Source organism: Lepisma saccharinum, chromosome 13 (genome assembly GCF_977018435.1).
Source record: "Lepisma saccharinum chromosome 13, izLepSacc3.1, whole genome shotgun sequence".
Classification (NCBI taxonomy): Eukaryota; Metazoa; Arthropoda; class Insecta; order Zygentoma; family Lepismatidae; genus Lepisma; species Lepisma saccharinum.
In genome coordinates, this window is record NC_139241.1 from 65,013,482 (window position 1) to 65,035,658 (window position 22,177).

The window sequence follows — 22,177 nt, forward strand, 5'->3', positions numbered from 1 at the left end:
ATCTTGGAACCTCTGACTTTACAATGCATTAGCTGAATCGCACCATTGAAGTCGATAGGTTCTATGGAAACAACTCCAAAGAATTAACAATGTTCACGATGCTATTATTATTTGTTGCTGGGCGAGCCAGACAGTTAATAATACCAATCGTAACATCTACATTGTTGCTCGTAACAATGGCCGCTAATTACAGTATATTTCATTGGTTGAGATTCCAACGAAGCATTGGCACACGTCCCACCGTTCCAGGAACAAAACCCAATACACTGTCACCTTCTTGTCCGGAGGTCATCAGATACCCACACTACAGAGAGAAGAGTGGTCCGCGTCCACCCGTCCCCTGATTTATAAATGTCCACCGTTCCGTGCGACTGAGCCGTGAATGGCCCTTTTACAAATGGGGGCTTCCTTCGATGTCATGCATCAGACACTGCCAAGTTTATCAGTCTTCTCTCTTTCTTCTCATACTTTCTCTATTTCCTGGAATATCCTTGCTCGGGATGCTTTAGCGCGAAGCTTCTAGGAACGATAGGCATTGTGGAGGTTCTATTGTGCTGTAACTGGGGGAGGGGGGAGGTCTAGCGCTCGCCATTTTTTCCATTGCATAAAGTCCGTGGAACAGTTATGCCTAACCCTACATCATCCTCACATCTCTTCACTCTCCTATTTATAGCTTGAATATTCAGGCTGAGGTCTGCGAAGTTGGAGATTCCAGGTTCGAACACTAGGCAAGGGTCATTGATTTTGTTCATCATTCATCCTCGTCGGCGCGATTAATCAAATCTGCAGAAAAGCTACGTAAGAAGATCAACGTACGAAATGGAAGAATGATTTGAACTCCAAATTCTAGATTGATTGATTTATTTTACTTCTTTTTATGTTGTAAATTTTTACCTTTTTTTCTGCTACTTTCGGCTAATCGCGAAGATGAGGATGAGTGATGATATGATGAAACTGATGAATGTGTCACAAAGGACACCCATGTCCAGGCTTGGATTCGAACCTGGGACACTTGGAGTCGTAGCGCGCTGTGCTAACCACTCCGCCATAGACGCCGGCAACTTTCATTCGATCAATGACCATGCACTACACTGTACACATAGTGCTAAAGATGCAGATACCAGATACACTACTAGAAGTCCCGGGTTCGAATCCTGTCCTGGATGTGGATGTTTGTGAGTGTCCATTCATCAATTTCATCATGTCATCACTCATCTCCATCTTCGTAAATTAGCCAAAAGTGGCACAGAAAGCGAAGTAAATAAAAAAAAACAACAGATACACTACGTCACACTAAATCAACAAAGTATAAGGCTTGGGGGTTGCACTTTGTAACCAGAGTGCAAAGAAAGTCAAAAAAGTGTAGCGAACTAGAACGGGGAACCCCCCCAAAGGCCTTTGACGCACTCCCTTCCAAAAAGGTAGAATATTCCCCCACCCCCTTTATGCCGAATTATTTACTCAAATTATTTTGGTCAGACCAAATTTGCGGAACAATATAATACAGACATATTTAAGCAATATATGTTTAGGTATTGTTTACAATATAGACATTAAAATGAATATTTTATATTAGTTTGACATTGATTAAAATAACATTTTACATAAATGATAATAACTACTGACGTTGCAAAGTCGTTGCAGCAAACTTGTTGATAATTTCCTCCGGTTCACGTCATTGTTAGTGTATTGAACCTTATTCTAAACAGTTTGACTAACCTTGTATATATAATGCGAACAGCACTTCCCAACCTTCCAAACCGAGGTGGTGTTTCATTTCAACCCCATCCCAGAGATCACCCACAGGTAGGTAGAGAAACCATAACGAAACTTCAATAACAAGTCAATCAAACGAAACGAGCCTCCCTATTTTTGTGTGAAGATACATATCGTGCGTACTGAAAGTCGTGATCAACATGTTACAAGAAGGAAGTAAACTGTACAAAAAAGAATCTAATATATGCCTGTTAAAGTACATACCTTTATTAGTCTTCAACATAATCACCATCTAAATCGACACATTTTTGCCAACGTTCTGGAAGTTTGAAAATTCCTCTGTTGTAGAACTCCGTTCGGGCACGTCTGAGTATTCTCCTAACGGCAAGTTCCACTTCCTTGTTGGTGTCGTATCTGTTTTCCCGCATGTGTTCTTTCAGAAAAGAAAACAAGTGAAAGTCAGAAGGAGCCAGATCTGGACTGTAGGGAGGATGTCGAAGGAGTTCCCACCCAAATCTGGCAACTTCATCCTTCGTTAGCTGTGCTGTGTGCGGCTTGGCATTGTCGTGTGGGAGGATAACACTATCCCTGCCAGGACGGTTTTCACAAATAGCACTGTGCCCTACTCCAACAATGTGTGAAAGTTCCCTAACCAAAACACGCCTGTTCCCCTGGATGATTTCCTGGACGCGAGCCACGTTCCTGTTGTTCGAGGCAGTTCTCGGGCCGCCTGTGCGAGGGAGATTACTGATGTCTGTGTTTCCACCTCTAAAATGTTTTATCCATCGCCTGATGCTACTGGCGGCCATACACTGATCACCATACACTTCCTGCAATCGGCGGTGGATATCTGATGCCGATGCACCTTCCTTCAACAGAAATTCAATTACTGCACGCTGGCGAAACGACGTGTCAAACGGAGCCATTACTCGCTACTCGCTAATGCGCATACGTACTGCGCCGATCACCCCACTTTCAAGTGTATGTTGTCACAATAGATGCTTCTAACTGTCTTATACAGCGCATCGCTCTACGTGAACATTTACGTCTGAAATAAAAGGTTGATCACGACTTTCAGTACGCACAGGTAAACCATAAAATGTTGTCCCCCATAAAAATTCCCATGCCGCAGGCGCACCTGTGGGGACCCCTGGAACTAGACGTGGTTGATGTATCACCGAATTTCTCCCATCACCGATACCATCGCCACTATTAACCTAGGAGATACTAACATGGAAAGTGGTTTCAGTTCTGGAAAGCCTCGAAGATACTGCAGAAATCACTTGGTCGATATTCTGAGAACCCACATCAATTTCTCACAACTTCTGCAGTACGATTTGTCTCTGTCGCTCATAAATAGACCTCCTTACATACAAGTACACCAGCCTTTCTGTTGCATGCGCACATTAAAGTGTGATTGTTGCAGTGACCTTGAGAGTTGACATCGAGCACTTGAAGCGAACGGAGCAAACGCATGCATCGCGTGTCTGACCCTCCGCACGCAACTTCTCGATCGGAGGCTATCGAACTTTTATCCAACCGAAAATATCGCTCATAAATGTTTAACTTCCACACAGCCGTACACTCTGCTCGAGCTCGAGTGGGATCCCAAAAAAACACACACATGCTCGTCATTTGTCTTTTCAGTTTCTCTTTCTCTCCACAGATGACGCGCGTCTTTTTTTTTAAATGGCCGCACAAGAAAGCGCATTTGCATCGGAAGATTCATCATTAATTTTGCCAAAGCCGATTTTCTTCTGCAATAAATTACGTGCCACTAATCCCTCTGTTCTCCCTGCTGCTTTGCCGCATGGAAAACATGTGAAAATCTAGTGTAATGTTCTGAGCAGTGTGTTCGCGGCCCCCTCTTCCCTGTTTTCTATCCGGCCCTCAGGATTAGTTCCCTGCCTTAATCCTTTCAAATCTCTCCTTCCACACCTCTCCCTAGGTGCCTCACGAGCAGATTATAATAAAGCCGTAATTATGAAAGGGGGGTTACACATAACATTTATAATTTAGTCCCTAGGTTCTTTAACAAGTACAGAAAGTAAATAAACAACTGGTAAAAAGCAGTACTATTGCTCAGGGAGTCTAATTCAGCAAATCATCTTGGAGGATTACATGGGTTTATTATATGCTGTTTTTATATACATATAGCGTTTCTATATGTGCATTGACCAAATCAACAAAACTCTAAATCAACAATTTGCGCACTTAAGTCTTACACCACTGGCAGTTTCTTTACTGCAGAGTTAACATAACTATCTCTACGGGCCTACCCTCAGCTTAAACGATATTCCGATCATTTCAATGCGTTTCCTTACGCCTTTACTGCTTTTCTTTGGGGCATTATTATTCAATTCGGAAATATCTGAATATGCAAAGCTTTTCTAAAGGGGACTTGAAACAGCAAACAGGGTTTGGCTTACACCAAATGCTATATTTTTATGATCAGTCTAGCTACCATAAGTGGACTAAACTAGAGGAAAGGTTCCTCGTCGTCGTGAAGGTGGGAAATAACTGTTTTTGGTTAAGCCCAACTGGCCTCTTTTATAGTCGGGGTGGAAGTCCGTGGACGTTCATCCCGTAGCACTGGAAATTTCCACAGCAACGGTCTTTTTGAAGGACGTAACCCAAACGGGGTAGCTATGAACAGGGGAATCTAATATATTCCGTAATGCACAATCCATTAAGCACATATAAATCGAATCATACAGATAAAAATACACATACGGAGAGATATTAATTAACCCTACACCTTATAGCTGGTCAGCAATTAATTAATATAATATACCAAAACCAGTAATGATCAATCCAACCATTACAGCAGCATGTCGTTATGACGTCACCAATCAGCATACTTAGCCCAACTCGGGTGGGAAAAATCATTCGCGAAAGGGGTAGTAGGTTGTACAGTTACTTGCTTAAAAAAAGTAACAGTTACAGTTATACTCGTTTTAAAGAGTAACTCAGTTACAGTTACATGTACTTCAAAGTAACTGTAAGTTACTTTTACAGATACTTCCTGCTGAAAATTACACAAATCGATCATTAATTGTAATAACATATTTTGTGAAGACTTTTACTTATGTTACTGGTACATAATATAAGTCTTCGTATATTTATATTTATTACAAAATGAAGTGCTTTGCGCGACGCCATGAAGGCGTATAGGGAGTTAGAGCCCCACACTTTTTTTTATCATGGCGAAGGTGGGGGTGATGTGATTAGCACCACGTCCCTGGCATCCTTAATCCGATATTATAGCAAAGGAAGAAACTATTGGATGCTGCTTACAGAAGGGGGAAGTTATAAGGTCACTGAGGAACAAACTACAGAAACAAGAGACACTTCACAGAACACAACTGACAATGGCAGACTGTCAGCAATAGGAAGGAATTCTCCTCCTAGAAGCTTATCTTTCCGCTTCTGGGAAATCCACCCCTCTTCCGAGGTGTGTATATCGCTTTGGAATTCAGGTCTACCAAACGAAAGATGAAACATACGATAAACCTTGAAATTCCTGGCACCTGGCTGGAGCCTACCGACTGACGAATCCACGACTTTTGCGACACCGTCGTATGCGACACTAGCATTTCTGCCGTCATGTGCGACACCGTATGGAAAATATATTCCATGACAGTTGCGACACCGTCATCTGCGACACAAAGTGTAAATAGCTTCCCGTCACACTTTATCCAGGCTTAGGACTGGCAGCATCATGGAAGCTGGTGTGTTTTTTAAAACCTTTATTAGTTTTCCTTCACACTGGAATCATGGAAGCTGGGTGTTTAAAAGCTGGATGTATTTATCCTATGTCAATGACGGATTGTTTAGATCCCTTGTCAGTATAGGAGCAGACTGCAATCCCTCGTCAATGTATAAATGTAGAATGCGTCGTTTCTCTTGTAGTTGAACCAACATGTTACTATTTTCATTCTAATTTCTGAACGTACGCCATTCTCCTCAAAAAGCGCTTAAGATCTCTATGCATTTCATACTCGGCAAACGCTCTTTGTATTCTCTCATCTAATGTAATGTACTGACGTCGTCTACGTTTCCCTTTAAGATTCAAGGCCCGGTTCCATCCCTCGACTGCATTGTTAGTCCTGTGCCGGTGTTGGTAGCAGTTCCACATGGAAATGTCGAAAACAGAGTTGTTCATCCACTGTTCAACGAAATAATCCAAATATTTTCTCAATATGTCGTGGTTTGGCGCATCTTCCATCACAGACAGCCATCCATCATCGACATCAGCCACAGGAAGGTAAGCCAGAGCTGAACACATTCTTATACACAGCCGCACGTTTGGATCTGTTTTGTAATCGTTTGTCAGTCCCAACTCCTGCACCTTTCGCCACATACATTGGTTAAAGTGATAATTACAACCACTGATCTGAGCCTCGGGAAATACTTTCTTCAGAGACGCTATTGCTGCTGCACGTACGCAAATGTCGCTAATTCTGGTAAACAAATTAGAAATCGTAGGGGAAAATCCAAGCAGTGTTGCTTATGACGGGAAAAAACGAGTTTTTGCCTTAGTGTCGCATATGACGGTGTCGGAAATGCCGGAACTCACCGACTGACCACCACCGGGAGACAAATTTACTACAACTCCTTTCTCTTTTCCTCATAATCTATTGTTTGCAAGAATTACAGTAATGTATCAAAGATGGGCTTTTATATCACAGCAGTAAATTCCATCTCACTTTGAGTCCTAAATCGCCAATAATTTATGAACTTACATAGCAATTTAAGTGTCGCAAAGTAACTGTAGAAGTAACTGCTAAAGCGTTACTTCTATCGTAAAAAAGTAACTCAGTTACAGTTACTCTCTTTTAAAAGTAACTAGTTACAGTTAAAAGTGTTATATTTTTCTGTTAAAATTATTATTTGTAATAAAATGGGTATCATTTTTCTTATTTTTTTTTACTTAAGGATTATTTTTTTAGGATTTATTTACCTTTTCTCGAAAAAAATAGCTGTTACTTGTAACTAGTTACTTCCAAACACTGGTTGGGCCTCCCTGATGGCGCAGTGGTAGCGTCGTTGCCTTGTAATCAAGGGGTCCCGGGTTCGGCATTCGGTGGAAACACATAGTGGTTCGGATTCAACATTTAACTGATGAGAGTTTTGAGGCAGAAGCGACAAGTTACAGGGGGTTTAACACCGAAGTGACGGGAGACAAGGCCCCGTTCAGTCTATAAGCAAGCGTTCACCGCGAATACGCAAACAGACCGAGGCGATACGATGCACGCCATTGAGAAACTTGTCCAGTTTGAGCGACACGCAAATACAATGAGAAAAGCGACACCTGCAGCTTGTCGCGTCGCTTCGGTTCAAATGATTGCATTGATTCTGAGGGTTCGCTTCCAAACTACACCTGTCGCTTGTCGCCTTGGTCCGAAAGCTCCCTGATGCCATGCGTCGTGTACTCTCGGCATGTTGGTAGCGTGGTCTCGCTTCGGTGCCAGAATCCCTTGTCGCCTTACATTTTTTTCCAAATGGTGTTTCATCCTGGGAAAAATTTCAGACTGAACATTTTCGTTCGTCAAAAATGCGAAGGTGCGCTAAGTAACACTAGACGATACCCGTTCTATTTCTCTCTCGCTTCCTCTATGCGAGACATTCTAACTACGACAGACTGGCACAATGGAGTGTTATCCAACTAAAGCATATACTAACATGATACGCCATCCATTGTTTCGTCTGTGCCTGGGGACTACAAATCTCGTCCATATTTGAACTCGATATTATTCGGTCAAAACCCCTGGTGCATTATACCATTGCATGAAAGCACAGAGGGGATAAGAAGCAGATTTTCATAGTGTGTCGATCTCCGAATGAGGTGTGATGAGCACCACGCCCCGGTCGCCAACAGTTTTTTTTTTCAGGAACCCGATTCACTAGCTTGTTGAGACCCAAATCAGTTTTAATACAGTCAAATTAGGCACATTTGTAGCTCAACCTGAACATCCTGGAGGTCCACTTCAACCCCTTTAATTTGGTGTAAGAACGAATGTTCTATCACTATTCTGTGAGAAGTTATACGCGTTTAAAGATTGCACTACACATTCTGACGGCGGCCATATTGATGACGTAATTTCTCCGAACCCCCCCCCCCCAATTTGACTGAACTATTTACGCATATACAGGAAAATTCATACCTGAGATCACCTAACCGGAAATCGAACTCAGATACTATGAGTTTCGCAATACTCATAGCTTTGCCTTACTGGTGTTTCCAAAGGTGACTTCAAGGGTAAAATGTGCAGTTAGAGCCCAAACAAAGGCCCAATAGCTTTTGATATAAGAACCTTTGATGTGGAACCAACTCAATGCAATTTCCCTCTTCGTTTTCCCAATAATTCTACCTGGAATTCCATTTTTTCCCGTTTCCTTAGTCAACAAAGCAACATATCGGAATCATTCATGGGACTTTTCGCCTCTATACCCTCTGCCGTTTGTGTTGTCTTATGTTTCGAGCGTACTGCACAACAGTATTTGCCCTTTTGTGCTCGACCAGGAACAAACTTTGTTTCTCCAGGTCTTCTTGCCTTCCAGGAAGTGGCTTTTTCTGGAGAGTCTTCCAGCTGAAGACTTCCAGTACCGCTCTGATTGCGTTGTGCTGTTTGACGAATGCATTTCGTATTTATGCCTCAATAGAGTATCGCCATTCAACACTCAAAGGGCTGTCTTTTTTCTTTTTTACTTTTGTTTGAGACTCTTCTCAAACATACGAGGGCTGTTCGGAAAGTTCTAAGAATCGAATATAAAGAAACAAAATATCAGAGTGATTGAGGTATATTTTTCAACATGATCTCCTCGAAGGTTAATGCACTTCTGTCAACGGCCTTCCAATGCCTTGACACCAGCAGAATATGTGGATTCGTCCAGGTCTGCAAAATAGCCTGTCACTGTGGAGATGGTTTCTTTTGTGGCGGGGAATCTGCATGCTTCCACTGATTGGACTGCTCTTTTGTCTCAGGCGTGTAGCGATGAATCCAAGTTTCGTCCATAGTGACGTAACGCCGTATAAATTCTTGAGGATTTCTCTGGAAAAGTGGCGGCCACGATTAAATTCGTTATACCAGCGTTTCACAGTGGCAAAGGATGAGGCTTCATCGCCAAATGTGGAAGTAAGTTGATCGATGCACTCTTGTCTTGATAATCCACGTCGAAAATCGTAAAAGATCATCGCACGAAAATGTTCACGAGTTAATTCAATTTTATTGTTGTCGCGCAATCTCCAAGGCAACATAAACAACACAAATGAAGCTATTTACAAAACATTTGAAGTACGTTATGGTCAATAATGCCAGACGATTCCGTGCAAACGTCAAATCGCGCTTAACTTCAATCAGTGTTGCCAAGTCTCAAAATATAAATAGTGACCCTCGTAATTCACGCATAATTTCAGGAATTCAAAGAATTCCCGATTAGTAGTCACCCTGATGTTATGAGACACTCCTTAAAGTATGCCTCCACTAAGCCTTTTCAGGATTTGATTTCAAAATGAAATCTGTTACCTTATGGCCAAGGTTTATTGAAACCTTATCACTATGAACACTCACAGCTATATAATGCCACTATTAACATCCGACACTAGCTCAATGCAAAGATAAATAAAAAATGGTCTCTCCATAACACACTCCGTAATAGCGTGTACATATTCTATTCTGGGTAATCACCAATTGCGCCTGGATACTATCCCAACAATTGGTTTGTCCCGTTGCTAGGTCCTGGCTATTTATAGAAGCTCCTGGAAAACGGAAATAGGTTGAGCTTCCGATGCAGACGCCATGGGAAACTAGAGAACTCTATTGTCGGCACGACAAAGGCTTTTCTTCACCAAGATGAATTTGGCTCCGACCGATATTGTTACCTATTTGTGTCAAATGAAAAAGTATTGTTACATGACAAAATGACATCGAAGTTACATTGAAAAACTGTACATGGCCGTGTGTCACTGACGAGTAGTCCCAATTTGTTGAAACGTGAGGCACTTTTTCTATTGAGTACAATGAATATTCTCCAACATCAATTCTATAACTATGGATTCAATTATAACAAAAACATCGACAGTGAACATAACAGCCAGAAAATAAACAAGGCATAACACCGTTGGGTGTGAAATAAGAAAGATATCTGAATGAAATGTGGGACAAAGTACAAAACTCCCACCTCACTGGGCACAGTTCCTGGGTGTGAAATTTCGTGTATGCAAGTTGGCTTCTCTGGTACAATGAAACAGTAATTGTGATCTCATACGTTAATGATCGATTCAAGCCAATTTGCACACACACGCAGCGCATGAGAAAGGCTACTATAGAAACAACATATTATAATTTGTTCCAAAAACATCCTTCTATCATTGAAATTAGTTATTACTTCAAAAACTTAAATATTGTCGTGAGTGCCAATCTAAGCACATGCTATTGGGATTGACAAGGGTTAATAATTACTGCAGCAAATGAAAAATTGGTATGATTTTGTTATTTATCGTCGCCTTTCTTCCACTTGAGGTTAATCGCGACGACAAGGGTGAGTTATGAGATGAAATTGATAAAGGGACACTCGCAAATAACATCCATTCCAGGACAAGTGTTTTGAATGGGCGACTCCTGGCGTCGTAGCGCGTTGAGCTAAACACTTCGCCACGTTTTTCGGTTCTTCGAATGAAAAGTTAAATAATGGGTGATCAATAAGTGTTGTTTCGGCTGGAAAGTTCAATCAATAATGACGAAGATGACAAAATGGGCCTCTACGAGTGTTGTTCGGAAAGTTCTAAGGATCGGTCAGAGATGGCGTTGAAATCGGAACAAAAGCATATGCATTAGAAGGCCACATAGGCACGTGAAGGAGCAAAAGTTCAAGTGACGTGGCAACATGGAACAAAAGGAAGTTCGTGTGGTCATCAAGTTTCTGGTGAAGAAGAGAATAAATGCGACAGCCATCAAAGCCGAATTGGACACAGTATTGGGAGACTCTGCCCCATCACTTGCCACTGTTAGCAAGTGGACGACGCTGATCAAGCTTGGACGGGACAGCGTTGAAGATGACCCTCCGCAGTGGACGTCCGCCAACCGCCATCACACCAGAAACAATCGATAAAGTTCATGATATGGTTCTGGTTGACCGAAGATCGAAAGTGCGGGAGATAGCTTATGAAGTGGGCATCTCAGTGGACCGAGTACACCACATTCTTACTGAAGGGTTGGGCATGAGGAAGATTTCGGCGAGATGGGTGCAGCGCCTGCTCACACTGGAGCAAAAACGCGTTCGCGCAGTGACTTCCACTAAATGTCCAAAATCAGTTGTTGTTCAAGAAAACATTGATGCTGTGCAAAACCTAATACTGCAAGATCATCATGTGACATACTGTGAGATTGAGGCAACCATAGGCATTAGTTCCACCAGCATATATAAAATATTACATGATCATTTAGCTGTGAGAAAGGTATGTTCTCGTTGGATCCCACACAATTTGACAAAAACTCAAAAAGACGCTCGCGTCAATTGGTGCAAACAAATGCTCAATAAATACAATCGTGGTGCTTCAAAAGACGTATATAAGATTGTAACAGGTGACGAATCATGGATATATGGATATGAACCGGAACGTAAACAGCAGTCGACTGTATGGGTGTTTCAAGATGAACCCAATCCAACAAAAGTTGTTCGCGCTCGAAGCACATCGAAACAAATGGTCGCCTGTTTTTTTCGGGAAAACTGGTCATGTGGCAACTGTGCCTTTAGAGGAATGCAGAACGGTCAACTCTGAATGGTACACAACAATTTGTTTGCCAGAGGTCTTCGGTCAAATATGGAAAACAAACAAACGCCGTCGGATCATTCTTCATCAAGGCAATGCCAGCTGTCACACATCTCGTCTAACAACCGACTTTACGAACAGTCAAAAAATCGAATTGATGGGTCATCCGCCGTACAGTCCTGATTTGGCACCCAATGACTTCTTCTTGTTCCCGAATGTCAAGAATAAATTGCGTTTACAACGATTTTCGTCGGCGGAAGACGCCGTTGATGCGTTCAAAAACCATATTATGGAGGTGTCTCAAGAAGATTGGAAAAACTGCTTTGACAAATGGTTCGAAGGAATGCAAAAGTGTAATAACCATAAAGGAGAATACTTCGAAAAACAATAAAGCAGTTTTCAATGCCAAATTCTTGTTTTTTCATTGTTACGCTCAAAATATAAATAGTGACCCTCGTATTGGCTCCGGGAATTCTGCGTGAATTTTTTTTCCGTAGACGTGAAAAATCGAAACTTTTATTAATCCAAATCCCATTGAATTAATACATATTTATAAATGCCCTGAAATAAATTTTTCACACTTGGATTGCAAAAGCTGCGTGGAAAATAAAACAATTCTCTCGATCCGTTTATTTTGTCAGTGTCCTTTGCAGAACAGTCTGACAGACGGAAGATTATTACAAGATAACATATCTTGAAGTTGATTAGTTAAAATTTGAGTTTGAAATTCTTATACAATTAACAATTTTTTAGGATTAGTATATCCCGTAACATTTGTGACTTGTGTTTGTAGATGTGTTTCGAGTATGAGTATGTGGAATGGCAAATCTAAACTCTGCACCTTAAATTAAAATTTTTAAATATATATAGCGTTTAATTCAATTCAATTAAAATTTTTGGATACACTGGAATCACACAGACCCTTTATATTGTCAATATATTTGTGAGGGTGGTGAGAGGCGATAATACGTAAGGTTGAAATGAAGAAAACATTTGCTTGTAGCCCTGAATTCTTGGAAAGTTCGCCTTGAAAACCGGGGATTACACTTGAATTTTATCAAGGTCCTAGAGTGGCCATCCTACTCTACCGCGCAAGGTGATTGGGTAGCTTACCGTGACGTAGTAATCTTGACACTCAATGGAATGTCACAACGGTTTTAAATCAACATTAACATAATTTTTATTATCTTACTATTTCTGTTTTTGGAGAAATAAATTTGCACACAGGGTAATGTAGATAATTATGGACTACACTTGAAACACTGCAGTGACATAACCATTTTTGCATAACTTCTTTATCATTTCCAGTCGAACATCATCTAGCGCTCAAGTAGAATTCGTTACTCGTGAAATTTGCATTTTGTTTTTCCAGGCTCAACAGCATTTTCCTTCACAACAACATTTAGTGTGGTCTTCTCTCGTTGCCTGTTTCATTTTCTTATTAATGAAAGGGTTCTCTCTGGATATAGATGTACGAGGGGAGGCTGATAAGTATTGAGCCTTACCCAGAAAACATTGAGCTAGGAGGCTGAACTTTGCAGGGTGTACTAGTCAATTCTTCTATATGTAATGGTACAAGAATCGACTTTCTATGATTTTAACTTCTCTTTGATTTTCAGGTCCAAAGTGAAAATGGCAGCACCTCCAGAAAAGTTGGGGAAAGCTCCCCAAAGGCATCATCCTATTGCATGACAATGCCTCCTTAGGCTTTCAAGTATTTCCCCATCCACCCTATTCGCCTGAATTGGCTCCATCTGACTATCATCTGTTCCCCCATCTGGAAAAACACCTAAAGAGACAATGATTTTGAGAGTTTTTGAGGCAACTAATACTGCAAATGAGTGGTTACTTTTGGACCTGAAAAACAAGAAGTTAAAATCATAGAAAGTAGATTCTTGCACCATTACATGTAGAATAATTGACCAGTACACCCTCCAAATTCCAGCCTCCTAGCTCACTGTTTTCTGGGTAAGGCTCAATACTTATCAGCCTCCCCTCGAATTCCATTTACTACTTTAATTCACCCAATAACAATTATGGACATTTCAGCTTTCTCCTGCTTCGAACCTCACGGAGGCACATTGCATAGTGTGCATAGCACTTTAAACCACAGGTCCCATCCCGATTACCTATCTGCACATAAAGTGGACTTAAAGCAACAAATCAACTCCTGCTTTGCGTCACCTAAAGCAGGACAATGATGTGTAAATTTTAGCGAAAAATGCAGGCTCACCAGGATTCGAACCTGGATCTCTGGCATACCTTGACATTGCTCCACCAACTTTTATATTTCTAATTTATATTTATTGCAAGAATATACATGTAGTATTACACAAAACTTACATCATGCCTGTGACGTTCACAAGTCAATCATTTGCACGATCACATTTAGTTCATAAATATTTGAAACTAAAACGCGAAGGAGAAGATACAACTTCTATAGGTCTATATATTCACTATGCAGTTCACTATTACCTATATTTCCATTTTTGTCAGACACACTACCACATAATGACTATTGATTCTCGTTGCTATAGCAACGTTAGAATTCCAAATATCTCGTTTATACAGCGTAGAGTGCAATGAATAACATAAAACATAATTAACGTTGTACAAAGTAATAATTATACATTTTTTTAAACGTTAATATAAAGTGATTTGTATAATATGAAATTAATAATTTCAATAAACATATAATTATATTGTGCGGATTCACAGGACCGTCACAACATCCCCCTCCTCCGGGAAAATGAAAACTACGAAACAGCAAGGAGGAGTTTTCATTTAAAAATCAGTCAGATGTTTATCAACATAACTAAAACAAAGTTACAAATGCACAATATTATCTGACATTCGACAACAACGTGCACATAAACAGATTTGTGCCTAACAGGTAATAACAAATCAGAACATAATACAACATTCAATTGTACAAAATAATAAACAGAATGGTTTCATTTTTTTTCAAGTATCCACTCTCATAAATTTAATTCTCAGACAAGAGTTGATTCCTCTTTTCTTCCGAACAGTTAAACACTCGAAGATTAGAAAAGTTCACCTTGTCATAATATTGCTGGTTCATTGTGTAAAGAATTGCATTATTGTCCTTAATTTCCTTGACAAGGAATGGCCCAATATACAAGTTGAACAATTTATGAATCTGGCTGTTAATTTTGGAACTAACTTGCCTATTTTTTATCATAACCAAATCTCCTGTTCGAAGTTTGATCGAGTTCAATGCATTCTTAATCTTTCTACTTCTTCTAGATTGTCTAGTCCTGATTTCTGCTAAAAACAATTTGCGTTTCCATGGCAAAGATTTAATTTGTTCTGGCCAGCTGATTTCTTCAAATATTGAGTCCTTCATATCTTCATGTAAGAAAAGTTCACTAGGAGATAATCCGGTAACTGAAGAGCATGAATGATTTAATAACTGAATAATAGAATTTATTTTTGGATACCAACTGGTGTGATTATCATTGCAGAATAATCGCAGTAACCTAACAATCTCTTTATTGTACCTCTCAATAGGATTAGATTTCGGATTGTATGTAGTGGTAGTAATATGCTTAATTTTCCTTGAATCCATGTAGGCTTTCCACTCATTTGATGTAAATTGGCTTCCACAATCTGATAATAATACATTGCATACAGAGTAATGTTTAAAATATTGTTCTTCAAAACGATTGATAATTTCCCTGGCAGTCGCTTTTCTTAACGGATAAATCATAACAAACTTTGACATAACGTCTACAATTGTGAGGAGATATTCATATGTACGTGATCTTGGTAATTTTCCGATTAAATCAATAGAGAGGAAATCGTGTGGTTGGTGCGAAACGACGTGATATTCATTTCTCCGCAACGGCCGACCTACAATCTTTGTTCGTGCACATTCTAAGCAATCTTTCAGGTAATTTCTAATTGATTTTCTCATGTACGGCCAAAAATATGCCCTTCTACAAGCTGCTAAAACCTTCTGATAACCAAAATGTCCATTTAAATCATGCATTTTGTGCAATACCAAAGGTATAAGCTCACGTGGCACTACAAGTTTACAAATTTCATCTGAATTGGGTTTATAAAACAGAATTTTGTTGTGAAGAAGATACTTTGAAAAGTCTTTATCAGTTGTACTATCTTCCAGGTGAGAAATTATATTATTGCATTTTTCATCTGCTCGTTGAGCTTTTAACCAAATAGAAGAAGTATCATCTTGTGAATCTTCCACAATTACTTGATTGATATATAATTTATCATCAAGTGCAGAATAAGAAGTACAAGGCGGAAATCTGCTCAACGTATCAGCAATATTATTCGAAACTCCTGGGACATGATATAACGTGAAATCAAAACACTGCAGTTTGAGAGCCCATCTCGTAAGACGAGAATTAAGTGATTGTGCAGTTTTAAGCCAAGACAACGACTTATGATCTGAATATAAGTTGAAATCAGTTCCTTTAAGATATATAGCAAATTTCTCCAGAGCAAATAATATAGCTAAACATTCCAATTCGTGTGTACTATATGTAATCTCTGCTCCTCTAAGAGAACGACTGCCGTATTGTATGACACGAATTTCATCATTATCAACTTGCCAAAGTACACAACCTAATCCTTTCTGGCTTGCATCAACAGAAACACAAAACCTTAACTCAAAGTCGGGTTGACTCAATGCTGGTGCTGAAATTAGAGCATTCTTTAATAACAAGAAAGCTTCTTGACACTGAGGTGTCAAATAAAATGGCACATTCTTACGTAAAAGATTATATAATGGACTAGCGATATCTGAAAATCCATGTATAAAACGATTCCTCCAATTTGCCAGTCCTAAAAATTTGCGAAGTGACTTTTTGTTTTGAGGAACAGGAAACTGTAGAATAGCTGAGTCTTTATCATGATCGACCTTAATCTCGGAACCAGACACCACATGACCCAAAAACTTAATTTCCGTTTGGAAAAATTTGCATTTGGCAAATTTTATGGACATGTTCGTCATCTGCAATGTCTGTAGAACATAATCAAGATGTTCAAAATGTTTCTCTATTGTTGGGCTAAATATTAAAATGTCATCCACATATATCATCAGAAATGAATAAGTCTCTGGTCCAAACACCTTATTCATTCTCTCAACAAAAACAGAAACAGCTGATTTTATACCAAATGGCAAGTAACAAAACACGTGCTGTCGTCCTCGATACGAAAAAGCTGTGTACTTATATGAGTCGGGCGTAAGTGGTATTTGAAAATATCCACAGGAGAGATCAATTGAAGAAAAATATCTTGCACCCTTAAAATGTTGAAGTTGCTCGTTTATCGGTTCAACATGGGTAAGTGGTGAAATTACATGTTGGTTTAGGCGACGAAAATCCACCACTGGACGCCACTCACCATTAGATTTTGGGACGATATATACTGGGTTCAAATAAGGTGAAGACATCTCTTTAATTATTCCCCAGGCTTTCCATTTTTCTAGTTCCTTTTCTAACGCTGCTCTTTTGGCGAACGGTACCGGATATATAGGTGCCTTGATTGGTTCCTTTGTGTCTAGTTCAATTTGATAAGGTTCTACAAATGCAGATCGGGGTCGATCAGAAAACAACCTATGATATTCTATTATTAAATTCTCAAGCTGAGACTGCTGCTCCGTGTTGAGTGATTCACACGACCGCACCTTCGTTGTGATCTGATCTAGAGAAACGACAAGTAAATTTTCTGCTTCTTTGATTATAGTAACTTCTTGCATTTGGCAGCGATCCCTATCAGTTGTGATTTTGCTAGAGTTAAATGGCTGAACCAATTCGGAACCCGTAGACGCCATCAAACTAATTTCGTTTCTTCTAAAATCGAGTACAGCTTTGTATTGCCTTAAAAATGGTATTCCGAGAATTAATTCAGCATGCAGTTGCTTCAATACGAATATCTCCAAAGTAAAAACTTCCGAGTTAATTGAAATACTTATAATCTTCCGACCAGCAACACGAAACTTCTGATGTCCTGCAAACGGCAATAACTTAAGTTGATCCACTGTATCCAGTTTGGCACTCGGAATAATTGATTTTATACTGCACCATAATTCATAACTGACTAAATTACACTGGCTTCCACTGTCGATGACACACTGTATCATAATACCGCAAACTGTTCCTGTGATCAAAGGTTGATCAGTAATAGGAGTAGGTATACCAGTATCATTTAAAATCCAAGTAGGTTCATCTTCGTACCAATCTAATTGAAAAAATATTGAAAGTGGATAACAATGATCAACTTCAGATAAAACGGAATTACTTAATACAGCATACTGACAAGTTGTGCCTATATTATCACTATGATATGATTTAGACGGACCCTCCATTATGTTAGTGCGAGCAAACTGGTCCACGTTCACCCGCGACGTTCGTTTAATGTTGCTTCAGGGACAGAAGAAATGAACTGTTTACAAGAAGTTTCTCTTGGATCGAAAGATGGAGCATTTTCATTTAATGGAGTATTCGCCATTGCAGTTGCATTGCAACTGTTACCCGTTGACATCTGAGGAGACGAATATCCGCAATTGGCACATACACTGCATGGTTGGAATGAGTGAAAATTATTGTTAGAGAACTGAGAGTTAGGACGCAGTGTAAATTGCTGTTGTTCTTGCTCGTTTCTGGCATTGAAACTGTTGCTCATAAATCTACCATTATTATTGAAGTATCGTGAGCTTTGTGGACTTCTATTTTGCCGGAAATTTTGAGTTCCTGCACCATTACGTCTGTAACGATTATATGGTTTGTTAGTTAGGTTAGGTTTCCCAAAATTATTATTTCTATTAAATATCATTGTCTTCTGGCTGGAGTTTGATTGTTGGTTTTCAGCAACAAACGGAACATCTGTACGTGGAATCTTAATTCTTTTATTTTCTTCGCTAGAAGAAACAAAATGAACACTATCATTAGGTCTTACGTTACGTCTTGAACCTTGATTTCCATTAGGTTCATCATCGTTCACAAACGATGAACTTTTAGCAACACTTTGAACTCTCAGTTTTGCCCTTGCACTATTATTGTCGGTAAAACTTTTAGAATTATTCCCATCATGTCGGAAATTTTTTTCACGTACATTATCATGAACATTAAAACTCTTGTTTGATCTTGAATTCACTAAATCCAACCTCTTTAGTAACGCAATTACATCATCCATTTTAACTAATCTAGCAGCTAATATTGTTTGTGCAATAGATGTAGGCAACTGATTGATTAAAATATCAATAACTTCTGCATCATTCGGACGATCAACTAAATTATAATATGCCGAATGCGTACGAATAGCAAAAACTTCCATACTACTCGTCGATTTAGGATCATATTTACGACTTCTAAGTTCAGATAATTGAGCCTGAGTTAACGAATAAGACGTGTAGTGATTCAGAAATTCGTCAACAAACTGTTTGTACGATGTAAAAGAATCGACATGAGTATTATACCAACCTTCTGCAGGTCCTTGAAAACAATTAGTAATACATTCAAGCCTTTGCATGTCAGGAACTTGCAGTAAGTCTAAGTAGGACGTTAAAGTTTTAATAAACTTACGTGGGCTTGATTTTTCAGGATCTCCAGAATATTTAGGAAGAACAGTAAGTTCATTCAATCTTACCAACCGTCGAGGTTCTTGAGTAAGCGAACGCACACAATTGTCAGGATAATTACATCGATGATTCTGCGGATTTACTGACCTTTGGTTTACTTGCCTCTTTCTTTCCTGACCAGAACCATCAGAAGATAAAGAACGGGTTGATTGACATAACTTGTTAGTATTACTAGTTCTCACTCGATTATTTCTAGAACGTTTGTGTCTTTGTGAAGCAATGCGATTGTGTTCATCATCAGAAACATCACACGCTGAAGAATCAGATGATTTAGGGGAGGTTAGGTTCTGTGCCGGAATACCAGGTTGACAGTTACTATTCACATGAGAACTGTAAACTTGTACAGGATTACTTGATTCAACATTAGTCGAAATATTAGATGTTAACTTAGTAATATTTTCCTCACATGCTTCCACGCGCTTCGTTATTTCGTCCTTGCTCACAACGGCTTCAAGTCTTTGAACTTGTCGAGACAACCCTGAAACATTGTTCTGACATTCTGTAATCTGATCATTCAAGCCAGCAAGTTTATCAGAATTCTCTGTACAAGTAGTGTTTACTTCCTCGATTTTCTCTGTTAGTCCTTGCACTTCTCTTTCCATTTCCTGATGTAATGAACGTGTTGCTAATTTGCAGGACTCGGCAACTTCAGCTAATTCCTTTCGTAACGATGTACTCAATTCATGCAAGTCAAGCTTGAGTAGTTGCTGTGAATTTTGAATTTCCTGTTGAGATTCCCTGATTTTTGTAAACTCAAGTTGATGAGACTCTTGAGTTTGCCTCATTTTTGTAAACTCAAGCTGTTGAGATTCTTGAGTTTGCCTCATTTTTGTAAACTCAAGCTGTTGAGATTCTTGAGTTTGCCTCATTTTTGTAAACTCAAGCTGTTGAGATTCTTGAGTTTCCCTAATTTTTGTAAATTCCATCTGTTGTGACTCGCTCATTTTCCTTAACTCTGCCAGCAGATCAAACATTTGAAAAGGAACATTACTTTGCCCCGTTGACGTCTCTGCCAACACAGAAGGACGAATGTCAATTTCTTGAACATTTTCTTGACTTCTTTTCCATTGCACAAAAGCTTCAATACTGAACGGATCATAAGATGGATCACAATCTCTACAGAAATAATTTTCATTTAACTGGTATAATTCCCAATGCTTATCGGACAAACCCAAACATTGTAAATGATACCAATGGCCACAATTTTCACAAGCTACCAACCTTTCCTTATCGGGATCTTTGCAGCACTTCACCATATTCATGGCACCATTCTTATTTTGTGATTCATCAGGTTCATCACCACAATTGATAGATCTAGCTGTAAGACTTGTTTTGGATCTCAGATTATAAGGATTACTTAATGCGTACATAATATAAATTTATGTACAAACTAGATTCACGAGAACAATGGTGTAAGTTAACACTTACGCAAAACACATCACTCAAGATCGTGCTGATAACGTTCCACAATACTGGACCACCAATTATACTGTGACGTTCACAAGTCAATCATTTGCACGATCACATTTAGTTCATAAATATTTGAAACTAAAACGCGAAGGTGAAGATACAACTTCTATAGGTCTATATATTAGTGAAATAACTAAGCAATATGCAGTTCACTATTACCTATATTTCCATTTTTTGTCAGACACACTACCACATAATGACTATTGATTCTCGTTGCTATAGCAACGTTAGAATTCCAAATATCTCGTTTATACAGCGTAGAGTGCAATGAATAACATAAAACATAATTAACGTTGTACAAAGTAATAATTATACATTTTTTTAAACGTTAATATAAAGTGATTTGTATAATATGAAATTAATAATTTCAATAAACATATAATTATATTGTGCGGATTCACAGGACCGTCACATGCCGGATTTTTCATAGGATTGCCTGTATGAAGTTAGCATAGAGACCTTTGCATGCATACTGATCTACATGATAATATTGTTCACTACATTGTAACAATAAGGTCACAGAATATAAACTGTTAAGTTAAATCTGGCCTTCATTGAACAATTAGCCATCTTCATACTCTTACTCTTAACAATATAGGATTGAAAATACTATTTTTGTATTTGACGATGGTCTGTCTCTAAGCATTAATAGACATAACATCCTATCAAATATTGCATTGCATAGATTCTAGTAAAAGGAAAGAATTCAGACTCAGGAGTAAACATGTGATCTAAAGTGAAGTCGTTCAGAGATCGGTGACATACAGTTCCAACTAACTTTCTTAGATGATTCCAAGTTTCCCTACTAACACGTATGTTGTCAATCGTTGCAGTAAGGTGTCGTCCTGCAAGCATTTGGCGCAATATGAATTGTCTGCCATGTGGTATCTCTGCAATCGTACACTGGTGCTCATCGTACTCAATTGGTAAATCACTGTATGCCAGAGAGGCGGGTTCGAGTCCTGGTCGAGCCTGCATTTTTTTGCTAAAATTTATACATACTACAGGGTGTCCACATGAAACCTCCTTGATTTCAAATTACAATTGTGAGGAAACTATTCGACATAGAGCCTTGCTGTTTGCGGCATCATGTAAAGCATGTGTGTGTGTTTGTGGTAGGTTGCTTCGTCACTGAAAATCACATTCCTCAGGTAGTTGAGATTTTGCTCGATTCAGTCCAGTATCGCAACAGGAAACTGTTCGCGTTATGGTTTGTCTTGTGGCTACAGCGCCTGAACAATTTGCCCTTTGTATGCATACAGACGACGATCTTTATGCAGCACCTTGTGAACTGTTGATCGTAGGATGTTCAGCTCTCGTGACACTCTGCGAACTGACTTCGACGGGCTTCTCTCGAAGAACATCCTGAACACAGCTACCGTTTCATCAGATGGCTTCCGTTCAAACGCATGTCTGAAATGTCTTTGGACTGAAATTGGCGATTTCGTTTCCTCATTCCACACCACGCACAGTGCTCTCTCTTGTACTGTTGTCATAATTACTAATTACTCATAACCTTAAAAAACAAAAACATTTTGAGTTGCTTTACATGATGCCGCAAACCGCAAGGTTCTATGTCGAATAGTTTC

At 39.3% G+C, this 22,177-nt stretch overlaps 1 protein-coding gene and 1 pseudogene across 2 annotated transcripts in view; one reads left to right on the top strand and one right to left on the bottom strand.

Annotated features, from left to right (window-relative positions):
- Ret (protein kinase receptor Ret oncogene) overlaps positions 1-22,177 on the bottom strand; it is a 349,319-nt gene that overhangs the window by 252,389 nt on the left and 74,753 nt on the right. The gene's annotated exons all lie outside the window — the stretch shown is intronic.
- Positions 10,606-13,197, top strand: LOC145997105 (protein GVQW3-like; annotated as a pseudogene).